We start from the raw sequence: 25863 nt of genomic DNA on the forward strand, positions 1-25863 counted from the left end.
GCATATGGATAGACATTTTTGTCAACATATTTAATCGACTCTGTGCCTATTGATGTCCATTTTAATCGACATATTTAATCTACTCTGTGCCTATTGATGTCCATTTTAATCGACATATTTAATCTACTCTGTGCCTATAGTCCAGTCAGTGGGGGATAAAAAAGGGCTCCACCTTGCAAAAGGTTAGGTAGTAGCGATTTTCACATATGTTGTTAAGATTGGGACTCTAAAGAAAAAAAAAAGTTTTCGACCTTGGGGGGGTCGAGCTCGACCCGCCATCTTGGATTGAAGGTGCCAAAATTTGGTTTTTTCAAAATAATTATGAAGTGGTTGATTTTACAACCAAATTGTTCAAAGCAAACTTAAAGACAACTAAATTACCTACATTTTTTGTAGAAAGTTTTTTTTGTAAATCTAATTAGGTAACGAGTTACAGCGGTTGAAAGAAGAAAATTTTGACAAAAAATTGTAAAACTCCAGTTTTCTTGATAAATTTTGTACGAACATATTACACAACATCATTTTAACGTATTTTTACATTACAATATACTTATATAGCATCATCCGTGTGCTCGATGACGTTGATTTGTTATAGTGGGATCCTAGTCTAAAGCTTCCTTAAATTCGAACTCGCCCCATTTCCTTTGTCGCTTTTCACTGAAGAAGGAATGCGCAAAGGTACGAAATCATCATTTTATGGTGTTTTCGAACAACTTCCAGAAGGCGAGCAACTTGGAGGTAGCAAAATTAATGTTGTGGATGGAGGATATCTTTTACATAAAGTTGTATGGAATCGGAATGATTATTTTGGGTCAATTTGCGAGAAATACGTTCACTATGTAAGAAATCACTATGGATCACATGCAGTCATTGTTTTCGATGGATATCCGCTTGATGATGGTGAAAAAAATACGAAAACCGCAGAAAGACTTCGCCGATCGAAGAAGCACATGTCTGCAGATGTTCTTTTCGATGAAACAATGCCAGTTCAAGTTTCACAAGAACGATTTTTAGCCAATGAAAATAACAAAGTCCGTCTGATTTCGATGCTTACAAATCAATTTATACAGGATGATTTTACAGTTAAGCAGGCTGAAGAAGATGCTGATGAGTTGATTGTCAATACTGCGATTTCCTTGTGTTCATCATATGACGCTGTTTTCATTATTGGCGAAGACGTTGATCTCCTAGTTCTGCTGACAGCATTAGCACCACCCAAAAGTAGTATATATCTTCGCAAACCCGGGAGAGGTAAAACTTTTGAAAGACTGTATTCCGCGAATAGTGTGAAATACAAAGAGGCGGCTGAGAATATTCTGTTTCTTCATGCCTTTAGCGGCTGCGATACAACATCGTCCTTCTTCAACCAAGGAAAAACAAAATTTTGTTCGTTTGTGCAAAACGAAACAAGACTCAATGCCATGATAGGAATCTTCAAACAACATGATGCAACACCAGAAGACATAGCAGTTGCAGGAACACTCTGTCTTGTTGCTTTGTACGGGGGTGACATGGATAAGGAAACCTTGGAAGAAGTCCGCTACAAACGTTTCGCAAATTCGACAACAAAAAGCAAATTCAATCTTGCCTCTTTGCCACCAACGAACGACGCTGCACGGTACCATGCATTTAGAACGTACCATCAAGTCCAAAAATGGTATGGAATCCGAAAAAATCAGAAAACTGGGGCTGGAAACGTGACACCAACGGGCTTGTTCCAGTAAGAATGACAAAGAAACCAGCACCCGAGACTTTATTAAAATTTATTTCATGCAATTGTAAAAAAGGATGCGGCGTTGCATGTAGCTGCAGGAAAGCTGGATTGAAGTGTTCTATTGTATGTGGGTGCTGTAATGATCAAACATGCCGAAATTCGCCAGAGGTTCACATCGATGTCGAGGACGAAGAAGAAGAGATTTTGTCAATGGAAGCCCAGAATCTCAGTATCACAGGAAATGAGTTAGATGATGACATTGATGACGAAGACTGTTATTAAGTAACATAATTTATAGTAACATAATTCATAGTAATGTAACATAATTTCGAAATCTACCATCGCTGGTATATCTGTGGAGTAGACCTACTGGGGATACCACAATAAAAAATGCACCATGTTCTCGACCTCATAGTGGTATGGAAATGAGTTATCAAAATTATTATAATTATGTAATGAATAACCCGAAAAAATTACAAAGTTGGGAATTTCATCATTTTTTAGAAAAATATTCACATTTCCGCCACTGTAACTCGTTACCTATTAGATTTACAAAAAAAAACTTTCCACAACAAATGTAGGTAATTTAGTTGTCTTTAAGTTTGCCCTCAACAATTTGGTTGTAAAAACGACCACTTCACAATTATTTTGAAAAAAACAAATTTTGGCACCTTCAATCAAAGATGGCGGGTCGAGCTCGACCCTCCCAAGGTCGAAAACTTTTTTTTTTCCTTAGAGTCCCAATCTTAACAACATATATCAAAATCGCTACTACCTAACCTTTTGCAAGGTAAAACTCCCCACTGACTGGACTACTATGGATAGCCACTTTTGTCATCATATTTAATAGATTCTGTAACAATGAATGGCCACTTATGTCTATATATTTAATCGACTCTGTGTCTATGGATGGCTACTTAAGTCAATAAAAGGTAAGCATTTATATGAATAACATCATATATAGTTCAAAATGGAAATGAAAATACTCAGAAGCGTTCTCGAAAATTCCGATATTATAAAAGAGAAAGGGTTTTTTTCTGAAATAATGTCCTGATTATTTATTTCTGTCCATTGTTACGATTCCACGAAATGCAGAGTAATTTCGTTATTCATGATCCAGAACGCTCTTTAACAAGAAAATAATATTCACACCGACTTAAAATACTGTCTTTTGAAAAAAACACGTCTTTTAGATTTTATGCTTAGTATTTAATAAAAAAAAGTGGCTGTGAGTAGAGTAATATGAGAAAGCCTTTGCCCAACTTCCGCTGAAATTTGGTTCACTGGATGAAAAACATTTCAACATCCTGTGAACAACACGTAAATGTGCTCTCTCTTGTGGTTATAAAATGGAATATATTAAAATATGAATGTCTCAGGGGAAAAGGGTTTGCAAAATCTTTTCTCTATTGATTTAAAAAAAATAAAATGTAATAATGTGAAATTACTTTCATTGAAAAATTCTCTTTTCGTATTTAATTTCATATTTTTTACAGTTCCATGATAACTCAACACAGTGACAATTCAACACACTTTTAAAAAGTGATATAAAGTCATTAGAAACGATGATTTTTTTAAAATTTAAACCTAACCTAACGTAACCTACTTAACCCAGTTAATAAAGTTTTTGTTTCATCACTTTCCATGACTTTATATAACTTTTTAATGATGTGATGAATTATCATTTTGATGATTTATCCGGTCATCATTTTTTACATACCTAAATATATAAGTATTTATTTTACAAATAAAAATGGCATTATTATAACATATTTAACACAGTGCAATATTAATTGAATATAATTACTGCTCCTCACCATAAAAATACAAGGTTCTTTCTTGTGTTTGGTGTAATATAAAGTATTTTATTTTTGAAATAACATTTAATATTTAATTATTGAAGATGATATTAGCGATTCCTAGTTTGTCGATATGGCAAGGGTCCTGGGTTCGTTTTCGTTTAGGAATCGATAATATTGTCTTCAATAATTAAATAACATAAACTAAACAAAATAGTTACTCCCCACCGTAAGGATACAAGGTTCATGTGTTTGGAGTAATATAAAGTCAACACAGTGTAACTTAAAATAAACGCAATAGTCCCTCCTCTCCATAAATATTATTTATTATCAGAGATGTGCTTTATTTCAAATAAATCCATTTCAAATGGAAATGCAAAATGCAAAATGGGTATTTTCCATTTTGCATTTTAAATGCATTTCTAAAAACCATTTTGCATTTTGCATTTTAAATGCTTTTCTCAATGCATTTTCCATTTTAAATGCTTTTTTGCAACATTCTTCCTACTATCTCCACCCATCTTTTTTTCATAAGCCCAAAATATCAGTCGGTCCTCAACCTCGCTATGAAAGATAATTTCCATTTGTAAAGTTGCTCCCCGGTAAGAGCCCTGGAAATTGAGTGATACCATTACAAAAAATACCGATTCAAATACTGAACATGGGGCCATGACGCTGTAATATTAAACGTTAGATAGCAGTTTCTATGTTTTTACGTTGGCAACATTAGTCCCGCGCAAATTTTTTGTGGTTTCATAATATGTAGTGGTGTTTTTGGATTTATCATCATGTATAATGTTTGTTCTACATTGATGTCCATTATTATGACAAAATTGTTTAAAAATTCTATAATTATTTTAATTGTTTGACCTGAGAAACCATTTTGCATTTTCAATGCATTTTGAAAATGGGTATTTTGCATTTTGCATTTGAAATGCTTTTCTAAAAACCATTTTGTATTTTGCATTTTCAAATGGAAAAGTTTTGACCCATTTCCATTTTGCATTTCAAATGGTTTTGGGTACCCATTTTGCACATCTCTGTTTATTATCCTGTGTTTGGTGTAATATAACCTGTTAATTGTTTTAATATAAATACTTCCTGGAGTTTGAAGCTTTGTTTATTACTACCGGTTTTGCAGTGTTTTGTTGGTGTTGCAGTAACTTATGTAAAAGATACTTAAGTTAGGTATATAATTATCAATACAAAACTAACCCAAAAGATCTCGGTAAATCTCATCCATTTCCAAAATATTATTATTTCTTGTCATGTCCCTATCGGTAACCCGGCTTTCTCAATCAGAATAATACTATTTTATCCGTAACGTGTTTTTTGATATCGTTCGAACGTGTTAAAAAACATATTCTTTATCTATTAACCATTCAGAAGGCGAATGGCGAACGAGAAAGCAGATTGATATTTTTAAGTTTTTAAGACTTTTTAGAAGATAGTGAGAATGGTTCATCGTATTTGAACTTGCTCCATGTTTGCACGAATTTTGTAGTTTCATGTCAAACCACATGGGAACGTATGCTCTCATGAAAAACATGGTCAAAATGAACAATTTATCTGATGGCATTACGCTTCCAATACAAATTTGCAAGATACAACTAGATGGAGTAAGCCACCGTGCTTGTGACACCACTCCTGGACTACCGGGTTTCTTTTGGCAAGATCAGTGTTGTACCATCCAACTTAATAATCAAATGTCATAGAAGCACTTCGTTGCAATGAAATATAAAGAACAACCACTGTACTGGACAATGTTTCTTCATCATTTGAATCACACCATCGGTTAGATATTCTTGTATTAAACTTTACAACCAATTGCAATTGTTCAAGTGAAATGTTTTGAATTTCAAAATATTTTTATTATTGCCTTGGTTATGTTACCGACAGTGCCTGACCTAGGGGTAACATGCGTCAAGAAATGAGAACCCGGTTATACAATTAATGAAAGATACGGGTTCATCAATAAATATGTCTTTTTTATATAAACCAAAGTCATATCCTTTTGACCTTAAAAAAATCCACTTTATCCAAAGTCTTTGATATCATGAATTTAAATCTGGTACGTAGTTGTGCGTCACGCAATCTATTACTTTATTCGTTTTATTCTTAATGATTATTTTAAAGTTATAAGATGGCAGGAGCGATTGCTAGACCAGATCAAACCGATAACCGAGAACTGTAGAAGACGGAGATTTTCTGATGGAGAGGCAGAGTCTTAACGGCCTTGGTCGACAACAAATACAGAGGGGCACGCGGCCCAGGCGTAGGCGGGGTTGGGGAGTACCGGCGGACTTGTCATATAAATAAAAGCTTTAGATTTTATTAAACACGATCGTATAAATAAACATCATTTAACTGTACCAAAATATTTTATATAAAGACTGAAAACATCGAATATTTAGCGTGTTTTCTCAAACTTCAAAGGACCCTGAAGATAAAGGGAGCCCAAAGATTTAATTTTTTTTTAATTTTAAAACTATATTATTTTAATGCTTTAGATACAAGGACAGCTTTTCGTTTCGTTCAAAGGAATTCCGAAGAAAACAAATCGGCCCACATTAACCTACAAAAATATATTTAATATGATGCTGAAATAAAAATTCTATTTACGCCAATGAAATTCGAGATGACAAAGAAAAGTATAGGTAATGTAATTCCAGTCAGGTGCTTCACAGAAATGAAATGTGGGCCGAAAAATTCCCAGGTAAGAACTTATTCTACGTGAAATACAGCCCCTAGATAGATTTCTAAGCTGTGTTTTATAGTTTTCCTCGGAACTTAAATAATTTGTATTGAACATAAAAGGAAACACCGAAAATATAAATCTATATCTACAAAAATTCTTTAGCTTGTGTATATGGAAACATTGTTTTTTTTCAATTGAAAAAAGAAGAAAACTTGAATTGCCTTCCATAAAAATTTGAATGGAAACAAATATTCCATTGAACCCAACAGACTTGCGCTCTACCTCACTTACATATGCCTGACATCGTAGATCTCCATTTGAATTTCGTAAAGGTTGTTTTGTTTTGAAAACTCAAGCCTCGATTGGGCAAATATTTTGATCACGAAACATGCACATTATTGTAACTGGAATTTCAATATTCAGAAAAAATGCCTGTTATTGAAAAGGTACAATTCTCCGTTTTATGAAAAATTAAACATGCCAACGTGTGAATATAAATTGATTATGAGATGTACGACCATTTCAAAGTTTTTTTTATTTTGTTCCAATCAAATTTTCATTATTGCAGTTGTGAGAAAAAGCTGGCGTATAGTGACATATTTAACAAAATTTGAATAAAACCTTCACAGACCTGAAAATTAACTTCGAAATTGTTCAAATTCTATAAAACAACTCGTCCTCAATGCCACAAGGTTGAAGGATTTTTAAAAATATTTGACGTACGTTACAATAAATGGAATTGACATATTAAAATAATATCTGTCTTTTCTTTCGTGTGTGGCGCTGACAAACAATTTCTAAAATACTCGAAGCGTGCAATTAATATGAAAACGGCTCTAAATAATTCAGAATTTACTTACTATGAAGATATTCCTCTATTTCCAATATTTGCAGGCGGAAGTATGTAGGTAAGCGATTGTATTTCATCTTCTGACAAATCAAACCAAAATACATACACAAGGAAGTAAAACAATCGGAGCGTACATTTAATTCAGAGAGAGCTGTTAAAATATAGAATTTACTTACTACGACGTTCCCATTTTTTGCCAATAATTTTGGGGAAGGTATGTAAGTGATAGTGTTTCGTATTCTGACAAATGTTCTGATGTCTGAACCCAAAATAGACAAGGAAGTAAATGTCAATGCTCAAGAAAGGTATATAAGTGATCATGTTTCGTATTCCGACAAATGTTCTGACTTCTCAACCCAAAATAGACAAGGAAGTAAATGTCAATGCTGAAGGAAAGTATATAAGTGATCATGTTTCGTATTCCGACAAATGTTCTGACGTTTCAACCCAAAATAGACAAGGAAGTAAATGTCAACGCTCAATGAAGGTATATAAGTGATCATGTTTCGTATTCCGACAAATGTTCTGACGTCTCAACCCAAAATAGACAAGGAAGTAAATGTCAATGCTCAAGAAAGGTATATAAGTGATCATGTTTCGTATTCCGACAAATTTTCTGACGTCTCAACCCAAAATAGACAAGGAAGTAAATGTCAATGCTCAAGAAAGGTATATAAGTGATCATGAATCGTATTCCGACAAATGTTCTGACGTCTCAACCCAAAATAGACAAGGAAATAAATCTCAATGATCAAGAAAGGTATATAAGTGATCATGTTTGGTATTCCGACAAATGTTCTGACGTCTCAACCCAAAATAGACAAGGAAGTAAATGTCAATGCTCAAGGAAGGTATATAAGTGATCATGTTTCGTATTCCGACAAATGTTCTGACGTCTCAACCCAAAATAGACAAGGAAGTAAATGTCAATGCTGAAGGAAGGTATATAAGTGATCATGTTTCGTATTCCGACAAATGTTCTGACGTTTCAACCCAAAATAGACAAGGAAGTAAATGTCAATGCTCAATGAAGGTATATAAGTGATCATGTTTCGTATTCCGACATTGTTCTGACGTCTCAACCCAAAATAGACAAGGAAGTAAATGTCAATGCTCAAGGAAGGTATATAAGTGATCGTGTTTCGTATTCCGACAAATGTTCGGACATCTTATGCCAAGGAAGTAAACTTTAATGGCCAAGGAAATTTACATAAAAACCTACATAAAATTCCGATACTAATGGGATAGTCATACAATGTTTAGGGTAAGCATTTTTTCGCCGGGCATAACCTTAGTTTGAAAATAGGTGTAAGTAGAAATACCAAAACCACTGTTACGGTAAAATGGATCTTATCAAAAATTTCTAACTAGTAATTCTATTGACAGTAGAACTCGTGTTAAAAAAGCATATATTCTCTTATTTAATAAATCAAAAACCAAGAAAGTATTTAAGTACCAAGTGGGTTCTTAAATACCGAACTTCTTAATTATAAACCATAAATATTTCATTTAACTTTTTTTTGTTCATTTCAAACAAGGAATTATACAATTTGTCCGAAGAAATGTTGTCAAAGACCATAATTATTTTTTCACATTTTCTTCAGGCCGGTAGGTACCATAATATTGATTAATCCCAAGGTTCTTAGAACATGTAAGAATACAATATTTTTCATTGAACCTTGGATTATTCTGATTTACCAGTTCGTACTAGAAACCACGATCATGCGAACTCTGGCGGGATAAAAGATAATATCCAAGACGGTCACAACGTTGAACTGGATCCGGAACGTAACAAACAAATTAACAGATAGATGAAACGCCAAATGGTCGATTTAAAATAAGACTCCGCAACCAATAACCCAAAATCAATAACATTTATTGAAAATGATTTCAATTTAAAATGTTAAAAAAATACCTCGTTTTTCATAAACTAAACACAAAAAACAACACGTAAATAAAATTTCGTGTTCAGCTTACGTTTGTGGTGTGACATTATATTATATCAGTGTGTACTTAATTGTTCATGTAGGTGTTAAAGTGTGATAAACTGTTTTTATAAACTGACATTTATCGTGCTTAGGCTGAGACAATATGATATGTTATTGTTGTCTTTATGATAACAATTGTATAGTGGGTTGAGGAATATTGTACTATAATTTGTAATGCGTAGTAATGTAATAAAAAAGTATAATGTCGTATTTCACGTCACAATATGTTTAGGTGTTAATTCAAAAGGTAAATTTCTAGTTGTCTCTCTAATTTGTTAACAAAAATATACCTAATTATATTACAAAGAAAATTGGCAATATTTGTTTTTGAAAGGCAATAATCACGAGGCAACTTTTGTAAATATTTTCTACTTCACAAATACCACTATATAATATTCATTAGCACAGACTCGTGATTTTTCATGGGTCTGTGCTAGAGAATAACAATAGTTTTAAATCTATTTGAATTAATAAATACTAAAAAAAATACGTAGACGGAAAATGTAAATAACTTATTATTGTAGAAAGCAATCACTTTGTTGTTTGACATATTTAATAAAATAAAATACTTTTAGTTTTAAAGCCACTAGCTTTAATAATTTTTAGAACCGACCGGTTTCGCTTTACTCAAGCATCTTCAGGGTCCAAAGTATTACTAGCAATAATATTCTAGTAATAATTTGTACCATGAAGATGCTTGAGTAAAGCGAAACCGGTCGGTTTTAAAATTATTAAAAACTCGTGGTTTTAAAACAAAAAGTATTTTATTTTATTTTATGTAAATAACTTATTCAAAATCTCTCTATGAATGATTCATGTCCGAAATTAAGTAATTTAGGTACTTAAAAAAATTACCTACAATCCTAACCTAATGTAACCTATATCCTAGTTTTTTCATCACTTTATATCACTTTTCAAGAGTGTGTTGAATTACTAGTAGCCTGAGTTGCCCGATTACCATCATATAAATATTTTATAAAAAAATTACATTAGTAATCCAGTTAAAAACGGGATGGCAGGCAAATTCCTGGTAAACTTTTAGTAAATTCTTAATATGAACACGTCATGCACCTGTATTTGCCTTGATAATACACGCACAATGACAAAATGCGGAAATAATAGGATTTTATGGACTCGTGTTCCGACGTGGTTCAAAATTATGCTTTGATTTGAGCCGATATTGTTTATTTACACGTGTCAATTTTATCTCTTATCTTCTACCTGGGTCACACATGCTGAACCAAAGATAGGTATTATCTTTTTCAAAAGTAGGCACAACAATAAAGTATTTACTTTGAAAAAAATTAAGACGAAATACTGACGTCTTACTAGTCTTAGCACTTTACTGTGCGTTGAAATGTGAGGAAAATACATTTATTATATTAAACAAAATACACTAAACAAACTTTATCTGAGGGTAAATACTAAGGGTAGAAGAATTATTCCCAATAAACGGAATAAAATTTCGCTCTCTTTGTTACGTGAGAAAAACTATTATTTTCGTTTTGATTTAGGTGCTAGTAACTAGAATCAAGCTTTTATTGTTGAGAATGGGAAGTGTTTCATTAGTAGAGATAGTATATTAAAATACCGAAAAACCATGGCGTGCCTTGACATGATAATTAATTGGTAATCGACAATAATTAACAATTAATTACCATGTCAAGGCACGCCTTGGTTTTTCGTGCCACGAAAAACCAGAGCGTGCCTTGACATGATAATTAATTGATAATCGACAATAATTAACGATTAATTATCATGTCAAAGGACGAAAAACCAGAGCGTGCCTTGATATGATAATTAATTGATAATCGACAATAATGAACTTCTGTTTCCACTAAGAGTTAGGTTAATGTCTCTATTTCACGCAAGCTTATAATTACGTTGTCTTTCAAAAGACGATTGTGATTTTTTAAAAACTTTCATGCAAAACCGCACATACCCAACTGCTCCCAACCGTCAGGAAACAGTGAGACTATGGCATCCCCTATTTGGCTATGTTGTAAGGCTGAAGATAGTGAAGAGGAGAAAGAGCTATACGATATGGGAATTGAAAGGATAGGAAGTACCTGGTTATTTAGATCTATTCGCCACGCACGGCCAAAGCCATTTTAATCAACTTATCAATTCTAAAAGGTGATCTTACACCAGGGCTATACTGAGAGTATCTTCCACTCTGGAATGTGCCGAAAATATGCTGTTTATTATTTTAAATGAGTAAATTGTGAAATAACACAAAAAATAAAATAAAATTTACTCGGCACACCGGGATTTGAATCCGCGATCTCCGGCTTGCAAGTCGAGAGTCTTACCCCTCGACCATTTAAGCAGTTGATTTTTTAAATTTTATTTTCAAAAAAATATTAGTTAACGTTTTTACCACTAATATTATGAACCTTGTTTTTATATTTTTTTATATATATATTTCATGTCTGTTCTAAATTAACGTTACTTTTGTTTATTTAAAAACTCTGATAATATAAATAAAACAATATTTTTTTACCCGCCGAATTTCAGTGGGTGTAATTTAAGTAGGTGTAATTGTTTTCGTGTGCAATTTCATTTCTTGTGTAGTTCTGGCAATGGTATGTGAAATTTCGTTCTTACATCTCAATATCAGTAGATCCGGCGCTGGTTCTTGAACGCGTAAAATCGCTAGTTTTCTTTAAACAGTAATAGAGCAATGTAGCTTTGAAAATGACTCCGTCCCACAGGGACTAACCGTATTTAGATAAGATGTGATGATATTAATATCTGCTTCGTTTAGCATCCAGCTTTCCTCTAGCCACTTATTACAGCCCTTTTGTTAGAAAATATCAATGAATATAGTTAATATTGATGACTATTCTGTCGACGGCGTCACCAAATAGATTTAGCTTAAAAACCAGACGTTATGCAAACATGGCATTACTTAGTTTCAATATAATTCATCACTCTATCGATAGCCCGTTCCTCTTGTAGTGCTACGGCGTATACGTGCTTGAAACTTTACAAATAGTCGTCACCATAACATGTTCAAGATACTACAAGGCAGAACGGATGTTCTAGAACAGCGTAAAATGACACGAGGAATGGTGCTGTGGAATGAAATTTCTGAAACAGTGAATGTAATTAATTCCTCTTTGAGACTAGACAATACCCTAAAATATTGACAGAATTTTAACGACGTAAGTGAAGCAGCCCAAAACAGATAAGTGATGAAGTGGTGTAAAAATAAAATACGGCGTGCGGCTCTGCGTAATGGACGCACCTACGGTCGACTTTGCCCTAGCAGGTCTAGAAAATCGACCTCTCCGTGGAGATTCCTCGAAAAGTTACTTATTCATCGCCAAAAAAAAATTTATTGGTAAGGTCCTGTTTTTATTAATCTTAAATATAAATAACTTACGCCTGTAGATCCCTCTAGAACCATTTAAAATTTTAGTAATGCGTTTATCAGAAAAATTAAAATGTGAACCTCGAGCGAATCCTCGGCATTACAGTCTTATATCGCCATAACACTAGAACGACCGGGTGCTGCTCCATATCAATAAATACCGCGACCGTCATTTTGACGGCTGGCCATATAAGTGAAATTTTTTGTTTAGTATAAAATAAGTAAATCAATAATTAATAATTAATTGCTTTATGTAATTAGGTAAAAATTTGTATTTTTTTTAAATAATCACTCGGAAATAATTGGCGACTTGAAATACGTGCGCAGAAATCTACATGAGATAGAAAACAAAATAAAAAAAACATTTGCCAATCAACGTACAGATTGATATCGAATAATATGCGATACCGAAAAAAGAGAGAGACAGATTAGTACTATAATTTTGCTAGGTGGAGTGGATATATATTGTAAGCTCTGATAAAAAAAGTTGTAAACCAACCAAGTCTTCAGCAGGCAAGCTCAGTCTTTTTAGGAATAAATCATTATATTTCCCATATAAATAAGATACGTAAGTACATGTTTTTTCACCATTTAACAAGAATCATAAAAAAATAATAATACAGTATTGTCACATTACATCGGGCAGCCGTCCGAATGACGGCTACGGTCCTTCTAGTGTTAAGTAGCCTTAAGAATTTTTTCGTATAATTATCCCAGATCTTATGTGTGTCAGAATGAGAAAATTGTGCTGTAAATGGATCAATAATCATTTCCAAAGATAAACGAATGTTTAAGAGACAAGGTATTGTATGCATAGCACAAAGGATAACATATTATTTTTATTCAATTCCCGTCGGCAACATGTACTTTTGCTTGGAAGATTTTTTCAATTTATACAGGTGTTTCAGAATAGTAATTACTGTTTCAAAAAATAATATGGATTAATAATCTGTCGTACAATGGTAAAAAATATATTAACAAAAAAACGATGGATTTTATTCTTTGAAGTAATGATAATAGAATTAATTTTCAGCATTATGTCCAATCTGCCAATGCCTCCAGTATCAGCATTATGTTCCACGTATATTTCATGTTAAAGGAACGAACCAACCGCAAACGCCGCGAGCCTCAAAGGGTTAATTCCTTTCCCATGATTTGTGGTTCGGCTAACAAGTGTATACGTAAACTAATACAGCTAGAGCATTATTATTAAAGTTGATAAACAATCCGAAAATTTCACTGATCTTAGAATAGCCTTTGTAGCATGCAAAGTAAAACTTTCCCTCACTAAATGAGTTGAGATATAAAGAACTTTTTACTGTTTTCTTTTCATTTTATTCGAAAATGCGAAAATACGAAAATCTCACCCGGAATATTTTATAATACGGTTCAAAGTTTTTACAAAGTTAAGGTCTTTGAACAGTCAAAACAAAAGTTGGTAAAAAAAGTGAAGTTCTAAAGTGTTTTAGCACTCTGAAAATATTAAAGTTAAGGCGATGCACTACGTCGTGCAATATTTTTAATTGAGCCGCTATCAATAACAACCCTTGATGGCGATAAGGTTTAAATTCTCGCTTAACACCATCAGCCTGTTTTGAATTACGCAAAAAAAAAAACATGGCCAAAAAGTGCCTTTTATTTTATTTTGTGGATGTTCAGGCATAATATTTAATTTTTTTTCAATCATTTTATCAATAACTTAATTTTTTACACTATACAATAAAATCATAACCGAAAATGGGTTCGTAAGTAGGAGATTTTGAACTATAAAGCAGTTTTCATAGGCCTTATACATTATTTTTTTTCTGGGCTTATTAAAAGATTTATCTAAAAAATACTAGGATTATTTCAAAGGCCAAGATGTATTCTACTCGCAGTATTTAATTAAAGCATCTGAAACATTTTTAGGCGACCAAATTTTCAAACCAAAAACACATGATTTTGAATTACTACGTATTGCATCGCCTTAATTTATTTGTATATAATTAATGCCTTTTGGCTTTTACATACGATACTTAGAATATAAAAAAACATGAATAAATAATTAAGCAAAATTGAGAACCTGTATAATTAAAATGAAAAAAAAAAAAAATTTACGGAGTTATTTTTATAGAACACTGGCATGGAACATTATAATGTGGAAAATAATTATGACTTTGTAACATTCGAAACCTGGAAATGCTTGTAAGTTCATAAATTTTTTAAATACTTTTACCACTATTTACCACAAACTTTTTTTAAATCGACAAATAGGTTCAAATCAGAAAACTTAGAAGCAACTGAAATCAGAAAATCCTTAAATAGTAATTCCAGTACTAATTACCTCTCTAGCATTTATTTTTCCCCCGTAATCACCCTAATTATCCCTTCATATTTGTTTCGCCCGTAATCCCAATAATCACCCCTTCACATTTGTTGACCTCTCTGAATAGTTATGTTTATCGGTCATTATTTTGTATTCTATGTTAGTTTTAATAATCTCTCGATAAAAGAAGGTCCCTATTATCAGATCAGTAGTGCAATAATTATTAAAATAGAGTTATTTTAAAGATATTTATCCATTTTGCTCCCAACCATCTGAAGCCAGTGAGACTACGGCATCCCCAACTGAGGTATGTTGTGAGGAAAGAGATGGAGAAGAGGAAAGTAGAGAAGTATCTGACTATTCAGATCTGGTCACCAAACACGACCAAAGCTATTTCAAGCAACGTTTGAGTTCTGAATGGTGGTCTTACACCAGGGCAATACTGAAAATAACTTTAACTCTGAAAAGTGCCGCAAATATACGATATATATTATTTTTAATAAATTTTACTTGCGCATGCCGGAATTTGAACTCTCGACTTCTATCTTGCTAGTCGGGAGCTTTCCTCTCAACCACGGAGGCCGTCAAAATGTGTTGTTATTGTAGAAATAATTTTGTTTGTCTTAGTCACCAAATACCCTCGAACGGTGAGATATCATGAAAGGGGCGAACCATTTTTTAAAATGAACTTAACGCAACTGTTTTCAGTACACAGATTAAGCGATATAGCTTTTAAATTTTCTTTAAAAAACACAAAAGTTATAATTTTTAATTTGATTAACCCTAAAAAGATAAAAAGTATGGTTGTCTCTTTTATTATTTTAATTACAAAACGTAGCATCTTGTCTGTCTCAGTCAATTCAGTCGTCATGCAGTCGTCGGTTGGAGTTAGCTTACGTGAGACAGCTATGTCGCAACGGCAAGTACTCTGAATACCTAGATATGGCTATGATATACGTCCGCGAGACGTATGATTATTTATTGTGAAATTTTGCTAGTCACATATTTTGTGTAGTAAAAAAAAGACTGGTAAGCATTTAGTAATAGTAAAAAGTGTCAAAAAGACAAACTATTTAATAAAATGGTCTAATTTTAGAAGAATTTTTTTTTTTTGATTTACAAATATTTATATATTTTTTTTAGGGTAAAATTATCTAACTAAAAATGTTATTAAAAAATATGAGCTAAATTAATTACAATAAAGTAATGCGTAAAACATAAAATTTTCTAAAAAGAACGTATATATTTTATATTACTTAAGAATGCAGTTGAATACGTCTCTGGGACGTATGATTTTTTAAATGCGAAAATTATTATCATTCTAGTGTTAATACGATAAAATAGTTAACAAAAATGTTTGGTGAAGCCGAGTAATAAACCAGTAAATACTCTAAATAACAGATGAAATTGTACAAGTTTTGCAAGGATTAATTATGAACACTTTCCAACAAAGTGCGCATTTTATTTTGTTTTAGTTTTTGTCGCATAACTTTATTCTGCAGAATGACCGAATTGCTTTTCTTGGCAGATATCCAAACCGCTGAAAACGCAAGAAATCGTTATTGATATCGTTAGGATATTCACAGCAGTGTTTTCAGTTTCAATAAACGTTCCCAACACTCGCTTGCAGAGCATTAAGTCAATAATCACGAGCATTAATGTGATGATTATTGTATTTACTTCGAGAAATTGAGCACATGGCTCAGATGTTCGTGAAACTTGTGTAAATTGAAGAACATGAAAGTAAACAAAACGCAGAGGTATGAGATTGATGAATTGGTGAAAAATTATGCGATTAAAATTAAACAAAGTGAAATGAATTAATGTGTGGCAACGCAACTCGTGTGGTTCTTCTTAATTACTCCTCTAAATATAATAATAATAATTGGATAATTTGTAGAGCGCCGTTTTTGTGAAAAATCACCTCAAGGGCGCTATATCATATATTTTTAAGGGTAGTTTTAACAAAATGGCGCAAAAAAAAATAATATTGCTGAAAGTATGCGTTACACACGTTTATATATTATTTTTGTTAAGAGATGAGGGTTGTCTAGGAATTTAGGGATCTAGATATATATTAAGATATGAGGGTTGAGTAGGAGTCTAGAGATAAGTGTATCAGGAGTGACGGAATGAGGGATATATATCACTCCCACTGCGGCGCAAGGCGATGGAATGAGAAACCAGTTGGAGAGGACAAAGTGTCCCCCCAAACCAGTCTCTCTCTCGATTTAGCATGCCAGCCGGTAGGCAGGCAGCTGCATTGAACCCGGACACCCCTGCTAAATCACAAAACGTAGCGAACCACTTGCGGTGACCTACGGCAGAGGCGTTATCAAATAAACGGTTTCCGGGCGGCGGTACCCAAATCCGTTTCCAAATATATGGACGATTAGTTGTATTGTACCGAGCTTTTCATACTCTAAATAATATTTGCCTTAACTCTAACATTGACTTTTTTTCAGATTCACTGCCCAAATTCAAACGTGGCATCATGTCAATAATTTAAACTGTTCAATGCGCATACATACAGACACACACACAATCACACACAAAAACTAACTTATACAATACACACACACTTATATACTACACACGTCACCTGGTAATAAAGGAATAAACATACCACTTAGCAGACATTACAAGGAAACATATCGTAAGTACCCAACATGAAGTATCTTATTCCTGTATATTATTTCATCTCTGTAAATTATGTACTGTTTGTTTCTATAATATAAAATAAAATAAATAAATTAAGTGTTTGTCACCGTAAAATTACTACGAATGTACAACGTTAACACGAGTAAAAGTTTTTTATTTGAGGAAAAGACAAGTTAACTATCTATTGATAAAATGTCACCATTTAAGGGACGAAGATAATCATCTGGCCACGGAAAGGCGAGTCGACCCAAAACTAGAATCCTGCATCATTTGTCGCTCAAGCTTTTTACCTTACAAAAGAAGAAGAATGATGTATTTAGAACAAGAAATAACCAATTATTTTATAACGCCATCAGAAAACGTTATTTTGCGATCTGATTTTTTTAAATTCGAATATGAACATATGTCAATACTGAAGCATTAGATCAATTAAGGTTAGATTGAAAAAAATATCACAAATCATTTTACGTTAAGTGTTTTGATGACAATCTTCCAAGCTTTCAATTTAAAAATTTAGACCTTGGCCTCTTTCTGTGCGATTGTAAATGTGACTTATTTTGTCTAGAGTACGAAAGGGACGCATAAAATATGGTAATCCGTTCACGTAGAGTAGATGTACGTGGGATAGACGGGAGACTAGTGTCAGGCAAAAATGTCACCTCAAGCTACCGTAGTACAAATACTAAATATGTAAACAATTTTATTTATCCTATATTCAATTTTATATCCTGCAATTCACTTATAAGTATTATTTTATATGGCAGACAGGGTATTATTGCACTTACCGCATTGTTAAGCTGAATTAAAGAGACATTTTTTTATTATTATAACTATTACTCATTTTAACTCTCATTGCAAATTTAAAACATTAAAAATAAATTTTATGCTTTTTAATTTCAATTTTTTTAGAGGGAATTAAATATTTTTGGGTAACGAATAACCTGACAATATTTGAAAATCTCCTACTACCACCATAGTAAGCGGAAAATATTGCTTATGTTGTGATGGTGGACTTAGCCAGACGAGGAATTGAACGTGTGACGCCTGGGTGGGACCCAAACGTGATGCCATCTCAGCTACTGACTGGTATTCCTATAAATGAAATCAAATATGTGAATTTACAAAGTATAGACACTCATTTTATCGATATTATCTGAAAGGCGAAATATATTTGATATTCGATTCTTGATTTGAGGCTCTGAGGAAAATAGTTTCCCTCGGAGCCAATGTCATCTTTGGGGGTGCTGTGTGGGAAGTTTTGCTAAGCAAAGGAAGGAGAAGATGTAGAGGAAGATCTGGGAAGTAAAAAGTGTGAGGGGTAGGTAGGAATCAGGGGGTCATTGTGTCCAGGAGTGACGGACTTACCCCCCCCTACTGCGGTGCAAGGCGATGAGTCGACAGAATCCTGGAAGTAAATAAATCTCCCTCAAATGTTCTATTCAAATCCGGCCCACCACACAGCCAGACGCATCCGAGACAATCCTCACCCCAGGAGCCCGGTCACCTCTGCTAAGTCACCAAACGTAGCGAACCACTTGGGGTGACCTATGGCAGAGGTGTTGGTTATCCAATGATTGGTTCCCGGGGCGGCGGTACCCATACCCGCCTCCCAAATCATATTTATTGTATAAAATTTTTAATTCAAGATTTGAAGGCCCTTGTGTTATTAATTAGTTGTCATTACATGCACCTTCGAAGCATAGATTGCACATATAAAGTTTTCACAACAATATCTTTATGTCACAGACTTAAGCAATGAATTAATAGATTTCGCTGATATTTTCGTTTTAAATTTTGGTAAATTTAAAAGAAAATTAATTCATCACTTAGTAAACTTCAATAACGACATATCATAATTTACGCACATTCTTAAGTATTTATAATTTCTTTTTTTTAAATATCGAGGGTTCTTCAGTTGGCGTGTTATTAACTTAAGAAGTATACTGCATTTCATGCTTTATTATTTATGTTATATTGTTTTTATTCTTATTTATGATTTTAGTTATTTTATGAAAATCTGTACAAGAGTCCCAACTACTCCCAACCGTCTGGAGCCAGTGAGACTATGGCATCCCTAATCGGGTATGTTGTGAGGCTGAAGGTTGCGGGAGAGGAAGGAGGTGGGTAAAAGAAAGGTGGATATTTATCTGATCACAGCCATTTTAAGCAATGTATCAATTCTGAATGGTGGTCTTACACTAGGGCGATACTGAGAGTATCTGCCACTTACTACTTTATATTATTTTAAGAATTAATCAAATAAAATTTAATTGCGTACGCCGGGATATGAAACCGTGACCTTCGGCTTGCAAATCGAGAGCCGCCCTCGACCTCGGAGGCTGTCATTTGTCATATTGGTGATTTCTTCGTTATATGTATAAACAGATGTAAAACGACGCAATATAAACAGACAGAAAAAAATGCATACCTATATTTTAGTAAATAAACTATGTGGATGAACTCTTCTAATATCTTTGGGATGAACTAATGAGCATGATTCTATCGGTTTTATAATATTGTACTGTGGGTATCTAAGATAAATATCAACACAAGTGAGATTACTCACCCACATAAATGCCACAACTTTCTTGCACGTATAAGTTTTGGAAGAATCTGAGATCCGTATTTAAAGTTCTGTTCAAGAAGTTTTATTTCTCCCAGTCTTACCAGATTGGATCAAATTAAATATTCTTTCTTAGAATTTAAGATGAATCCAATAAAATTCAGGGAAAAAATAAACTTCAAGAGAACGACTAGAGAAGTATTATCTTTTCTCCCCGAGGTGCTGAAAATGAATAAAACTTCCCAAATTAAATAAAGTAGTGGTCCCTAAAGTGTCACTTGTCAGTGCACTGAAGAGATAAACGGATAGAACCCAGAAGTAAACTCGTTCTTCTTTATTTACCTTAATGTATAAAAATGACATGTCAGTGTGTTCGTGCACGCTAATCTCCGAAGCCGCCCAACCGATTTTAATGAAATTTTGTGAATGTGTACGGTTGGTTCCAACATGAAATAAAGGATAGTTTTGAACCCGTTAGGTGACGCTGTTGTCAAGATCTAAAATATTTATAGCAAAAAACTGCCCCCCCTTGCTTTCAAAAACAGTATTTCACTTTGGAATACGTTCGTAAACAGGGAATATTTGATGACGTGATATCTAGACCCGAGGATTTTAAAAATTTCAAACTGATAACTAATACTTTCGTGAACAGATAAATAATATAATTGACTGGTCTAGAGCAACGTTTTATTCGTAAGCTGGTTTTCTTTTCATCGGCATAGATGTATCACTTCTAGGAATTTTCTTTCAGTGTATCTAGGGCAGTGAAATGTTAGGGATGCTTTTTGGGTTCTGTTCTCACCATTAAAATATTATGCCTCATTTCAATCGGACAATGGTAATAATATGACGAATGGGAGAAACCCAGATTTTTCAGTTGTAAAGAATGATCGTGGTTATAAAATAAATTTCAACAATGGAAAGTGTATTTTTACTTGAGAGAAAAGTTCTTTCAGTAGAACCACAGTAAAAAAAAAACATTATTCAAAACTGACAAGATTTGAATAAATTTATTTTTATTTTTTATTTATCTTTGTAATACTTAAATGTAAAAAACATTTTTTATAGATCAAATCTTATCATATTATAAGAGAATCTATAAAACAGAACATGATAATTTTCTTACTGAAGTTGCAAAAAATTCTTCAGTTTTCTTGGGCTATACGAATTATGTGGATATTAAATTTTAGGTAACAAAATACTTACGAGCGCTGGCTTAATGAAATTTGGACAGTCCTTTTCATTGTAGAATCTCTCGGTTAACACAACTATTTTTAGCTTCTAACGACTTTTTCATTGGTAGATATGGCAGGGCCGTTAGGGTGATTTGTTACAAAAACGACGCTACAAAAATTCACCAATATATCCATAATTATCAATGTTTTTCAACATTATGTATATTATTGTCTTCGTTAAACCATTCTTTTGACTATAATAAAGGGTTTAAATACTAGCAGAAAAATAATGTCGATACCGATAAGTAAGTGAAAAGTTACGTAATTCTTTGTTTTATTTATAATATATTTTGAAGTCATAAAAACATGGTTACAAGAATGTTCAAAAAGCATATTTTTATGTTCAAACACCGCAGGAAAATTATAGTGACGCGCGAATGTTTTCTGCTTTGATTGAGTAAATGTAAACAAGCGTGGTTTAATACCATATTTTATTTCATACGGTATTTTTCAAATCGTAAAAATATTGCAATGATGTCTTATAATATCCTGGTTGAGTTGGCCAATGTTGATAAAAAAAAATTTAAATTACAAATTATAGTAATTAATAGTCAAATACGACTTTGAGGTGTAAATTAGAATTTGTATGTAGAATTAACACAAAACTTGGTTTGAAAATTCGATGTTCACAACAATTGTAATTCTCGAGGGAACAGTTGGAAAAAATGTTTTTTTCTACGAGAAAACTTTTGTTCAGATGATAAATGTTTTAAAATTTTAACCATATATTAAATAACGTAAATTGATGTTAGCATAATTTAGTAGGTTTAGTAAGTTAATTATCACGATTTTTGATTAAATATCACCGAAGTCTTAATAAAAACAGATCTTAAAATCAAAAATCATTTCGTTATTATTTTGGTAATCGAAATAAAAATTCCTAAATATAATGGATTCGAACAATTACTTTATCAGTAAATTAAAAATCGATTACATTAGATTTAATATAATTTTTTTTGTGATTTATCAAGTTTTTAATATCCGTTGATACTTTTGTGTCATTATTTCAAAGAGAAAAAAATGTGTTCGTGGTTGAAAAGCATTTTTTGTACCAAAAAAGTGATTTTTAATCTGTTATACAAAATCCTATAATATTATGGGTCTACAAAGAATTATAAAATAACGGGAAGCTTTGACTTCCTGAAACTATAGGATATACATCAAAAGTCAATGTTTATCTTTAACTTTGAAGAGGATACAATATTTATAAAAATAATTAGAAAAGATTATAGTAATAATAATCATTAAGTCCATAAATTATTATTGCACCTATGTAATAATGGAACCATATCAAAAAAAATATTGTATATAATTATTTAAATCTGGTAATCTCTACACTGTATTATATTTATAAACAGCTAGATTATTGGCTTCCGTGCACTTGGCAAATTACATTTTTCTCAAACATTTTGTTTTTATTATTCAAACAATCTGGAATATTCAAATTATCTCTAATATGTATTATTTTTCTACTCACCCTTATTCTGGAGATGCTACTAGAAATAAAAATAAAACCGGGAATCGATGATTTATATTCCTGGTTGTGTTGAATAAATTAATACCTACTTGTTATGCTGATTTTTGATTTAATTTATTTTTTCGATTGGCTAGAATTTTTTGTGCGATGTTAATGGGATACTTTCCTTTTATATTTAGATTAAAAACAGAATTTATGGAAATTAATGATTTGGAAAACAGAGTTTGTTTCTAAACGGAAAAGGAATGTGCAAATAAATGGAAAATTTTTACGTTGAAAAATTATTAAAATATTAATTAGCAATATACATAATTTAACTTTTCCAGAGCAATTTCAAAAGATTTTTACAGTAGAAATTAAAAACATTAATTCTTATTATTATAATTTTTTTAAATAATTATTTTAATTTTAAAATAAAATTACTGAGATACAAATTTAAGACATAATACATGTTTTAACGAACTATAATTGATGCCCGTTCGAAGCTTTATTAAGGGATAAATTTTACTTTTTTTTTGCATTCAATTTTTTGGTTTCTTAGTTGAAATGATTTTTTTATTAAAATAATTGTATTTAAAAAAAACACTTGAACGTAACCTCAGATACCATAAAGTGCCTACAACGTTAACATTGTACCTATGGGTACATTAAGGGATCATTATTTAATATGCATTTTTTTATGAAAATGTTCAATTTCGAATTAACATATTTTCTAAACAACAAATATTTAAAAAAAAATATATAAATATTTTCTTGCGAAAACTTCTTACAGACCGATTGAACTTTTTGTAAGTTCGTAAATTTTCGTTAGATTCCGTTAGAAGGACGATCTTCCGTTAAAAGCGACCAACCGCCACACAGTTGTAACGGCAACTGAGCTTGCGAAATCTGTGAGCTTTCAAACAACCAAGGGAAAAGCTTTCCAAATCAAGTTAGCGGATGTTAAATAAGCTTCTGAGTATAAAGGGATGTTTCTATTCAACCGCTAATCGTGTATTCATGAACAAACTTTAAGTTACTTGTTTACTTTGGCGATATAATCTGTTGAACTTAGTCTTTTGACGTTTCGGGATAGTTTAGATAACGAATATTATGTTGTTATATTATATTAGCTTTTATTATCGGTGACCGAACTTTGAAAAGCTGTTGATGATACAACTTTTTCCTTATTATCTAATAATGAAATATTATTTATTTATTTGTTAGAAACAAACAGCTTTTACATAATATTCAATGAAAGATATAAATATACAAGTTGACTGAAGTCAAGCCACAGAAGTTTCTTATGCTAAAGTTCATTGGAAATTAAGTTTTAATATCTTAAAATTATTTTAAACAATAAGATTTGATCAAAAATTAGACGTCGTGTTTGGAGAGAGTTAAAATTATGAAATTTAATGGATTCGGTATAATTTGAGAAGTGTAAGTTTAGTTTATAATTTATGTCTTCTTCTAACACAGCAAACTTATTTTGTGGCACCATTTTAATTGAAATTAATAAAATACTTCGTTTTTACCACTTTTATTGTTTATTAACAACATGTTTCATGAGCAACGTTCACTTCTTCAGGGTTTTTTATTATGAAAAACTCTGAAGAAGTGAGCGTTGCTCATGAAACATGTTGGTAATAAACAATAAAAGTGGTAAAAACGAAGTATTTTATTAATTTCAATTATAATTTATGTGTTTAATTTTTTTTTAAATTCTTTCTATTCTTTCAATATGGGCTTGGTATAAAGGAGTCCAGATCGGTGTACATTGTTCCAGGTGGGGGCGAATATATGAGGTGAAAAAGGAATATAGAGTGTTTATGTTGTGGAAGGGTTTTGCTATGCGAATTATAAATCCGAGCATTTTATTGGCTTTGTTAATGATGTCATCAGTGTGTTGGATAAAGTTTAATTTAACATCCAGTGTTACCCCAAGGTCACTGATATATTTTACTTCATTAGATATTTTTCTTGAAATTATAAGTTTTTAAGTTCCTGAAACATACGCTGTTTTTTGAAGATAACGTCAATACATTTGTAGAGAAGGAATGGTAATTAAATGAAATTCCCTCCTGAAAGAAAAAAAGTCGCAAAGTAAGCTCCAAAAAATATTAAAAACATATTTTGTACTATTATTTAACTTGTTGCATGAAAAAAAATCACAGTGTATCTTTAAATGCAACTTACGCATTTGTCAAAAGATTTTACTCTATTTTAAACAAGTTTATTTTATTAAATATCTACACGATTTCGGATATTTTTATCTTCTTTTTTTAATATGAGCGCGCTCCCTCTAACATTCGTATTCACATATCTCCCTTTCAAACCATCTTCTTCCTTTCAAATAAATATTATATTATGAAATTCCACAAATTTTTTATGAACGCGATTTTATTTTTAAGTTCTTTGATGTTTTTATACAAAAGGCTTTTTTTAACATCCCCCTAACGAAATACGAGACTTTTGAAGTTTTAACGGAGTTTTTAAGATGTTAATATTAAACGGCTGATGTCCCATTTCAAAAAGTGTGGTTAAAAAATATTCCACTGGCAAAAACACTTAAAGCTTTATTCGCGAAATTTGACCACGCTTACCAAATATTCATTTACCTACATCAAATTATATATTTATCTTTTTTATTTGATTTATACCATTTTTATATAAAACTGGCCGCTTACACATAATACCAGATTAAATAAATTCATAGTTTATTATAAATATGTATTTTCTCAATTTGAGAGAAGGGTTTGTTGGATAAGCAAAACTTCTGTCATAGGTCGCTCCAGGTGGTTTCCTACGTTTGGTGACTTGGCAGGGGTGCCCGGGTCTGTGGGGTGAGGTTTGTCTATGTCTTGGTGGTGAATGCGTTTGCCCAACTTCCTCGTGGTGGGGCTGGATCGGGAGAAACTGGGTGAGGGAGACCTTTGATCTCTCCTGCCGGACTCTCTTAACCCTCTGCACTGCAGAGGACAGGTGGATTCATATCGACGACTGAAAGGACAATTGAAGTAACCAACTATTTTTAGATTTTTACACTCTGATGCAACTTTACTTGAAAAAAAAACTGCATCGATCTATATACCCAAGGTTTATATGCGATAAACTTTGAAACCCAATCCTCTTCTTACTGAAACTTCGATTACACACTGATCCCCAGATTCCTACCCACCCCTCATACCTTTTTCCTCCCCAGAGTTTCCTCTCCT

General features: G+C 32.3%; 1 protein-coding gene across 1 annotated transcript in view; it reads right to left on the reverse strand.

Moving 5' to 3' along the window:
- The window catches only part of LOC149419685 (uncharacterized), a 62946-nt gene extending 39435 nt beyond the window's left edge, over positions 1–23511 (reverse strand). The window contains exon 1 of the mRNA XM_089637520.1: positions 23441–23511. The gene's annotated coding sequence lies outside the window, so the exon portion shown is untranslated. The remainder of the gene's footprint in view (positions 1–23440) is intronic.
- Positions 23512–25863: the final 2352 nt, after the last annotated feature.

This window comes from Hesperophylax consimilis, chromosome 11, assembly GCF_061612785.1.
Source record: "Hesperophylax consimilis isolate HC1 chromosome 11, BYU_Hcon_1.0, whole genome shotgun sequence".
NCBI classification, from domain to species: Eukaryota; Metazoa; Arthropoda; class Insecta; order Trichoptera; family Limnephilidae; genus Hesperophylax; species Hesperophylax consimilis.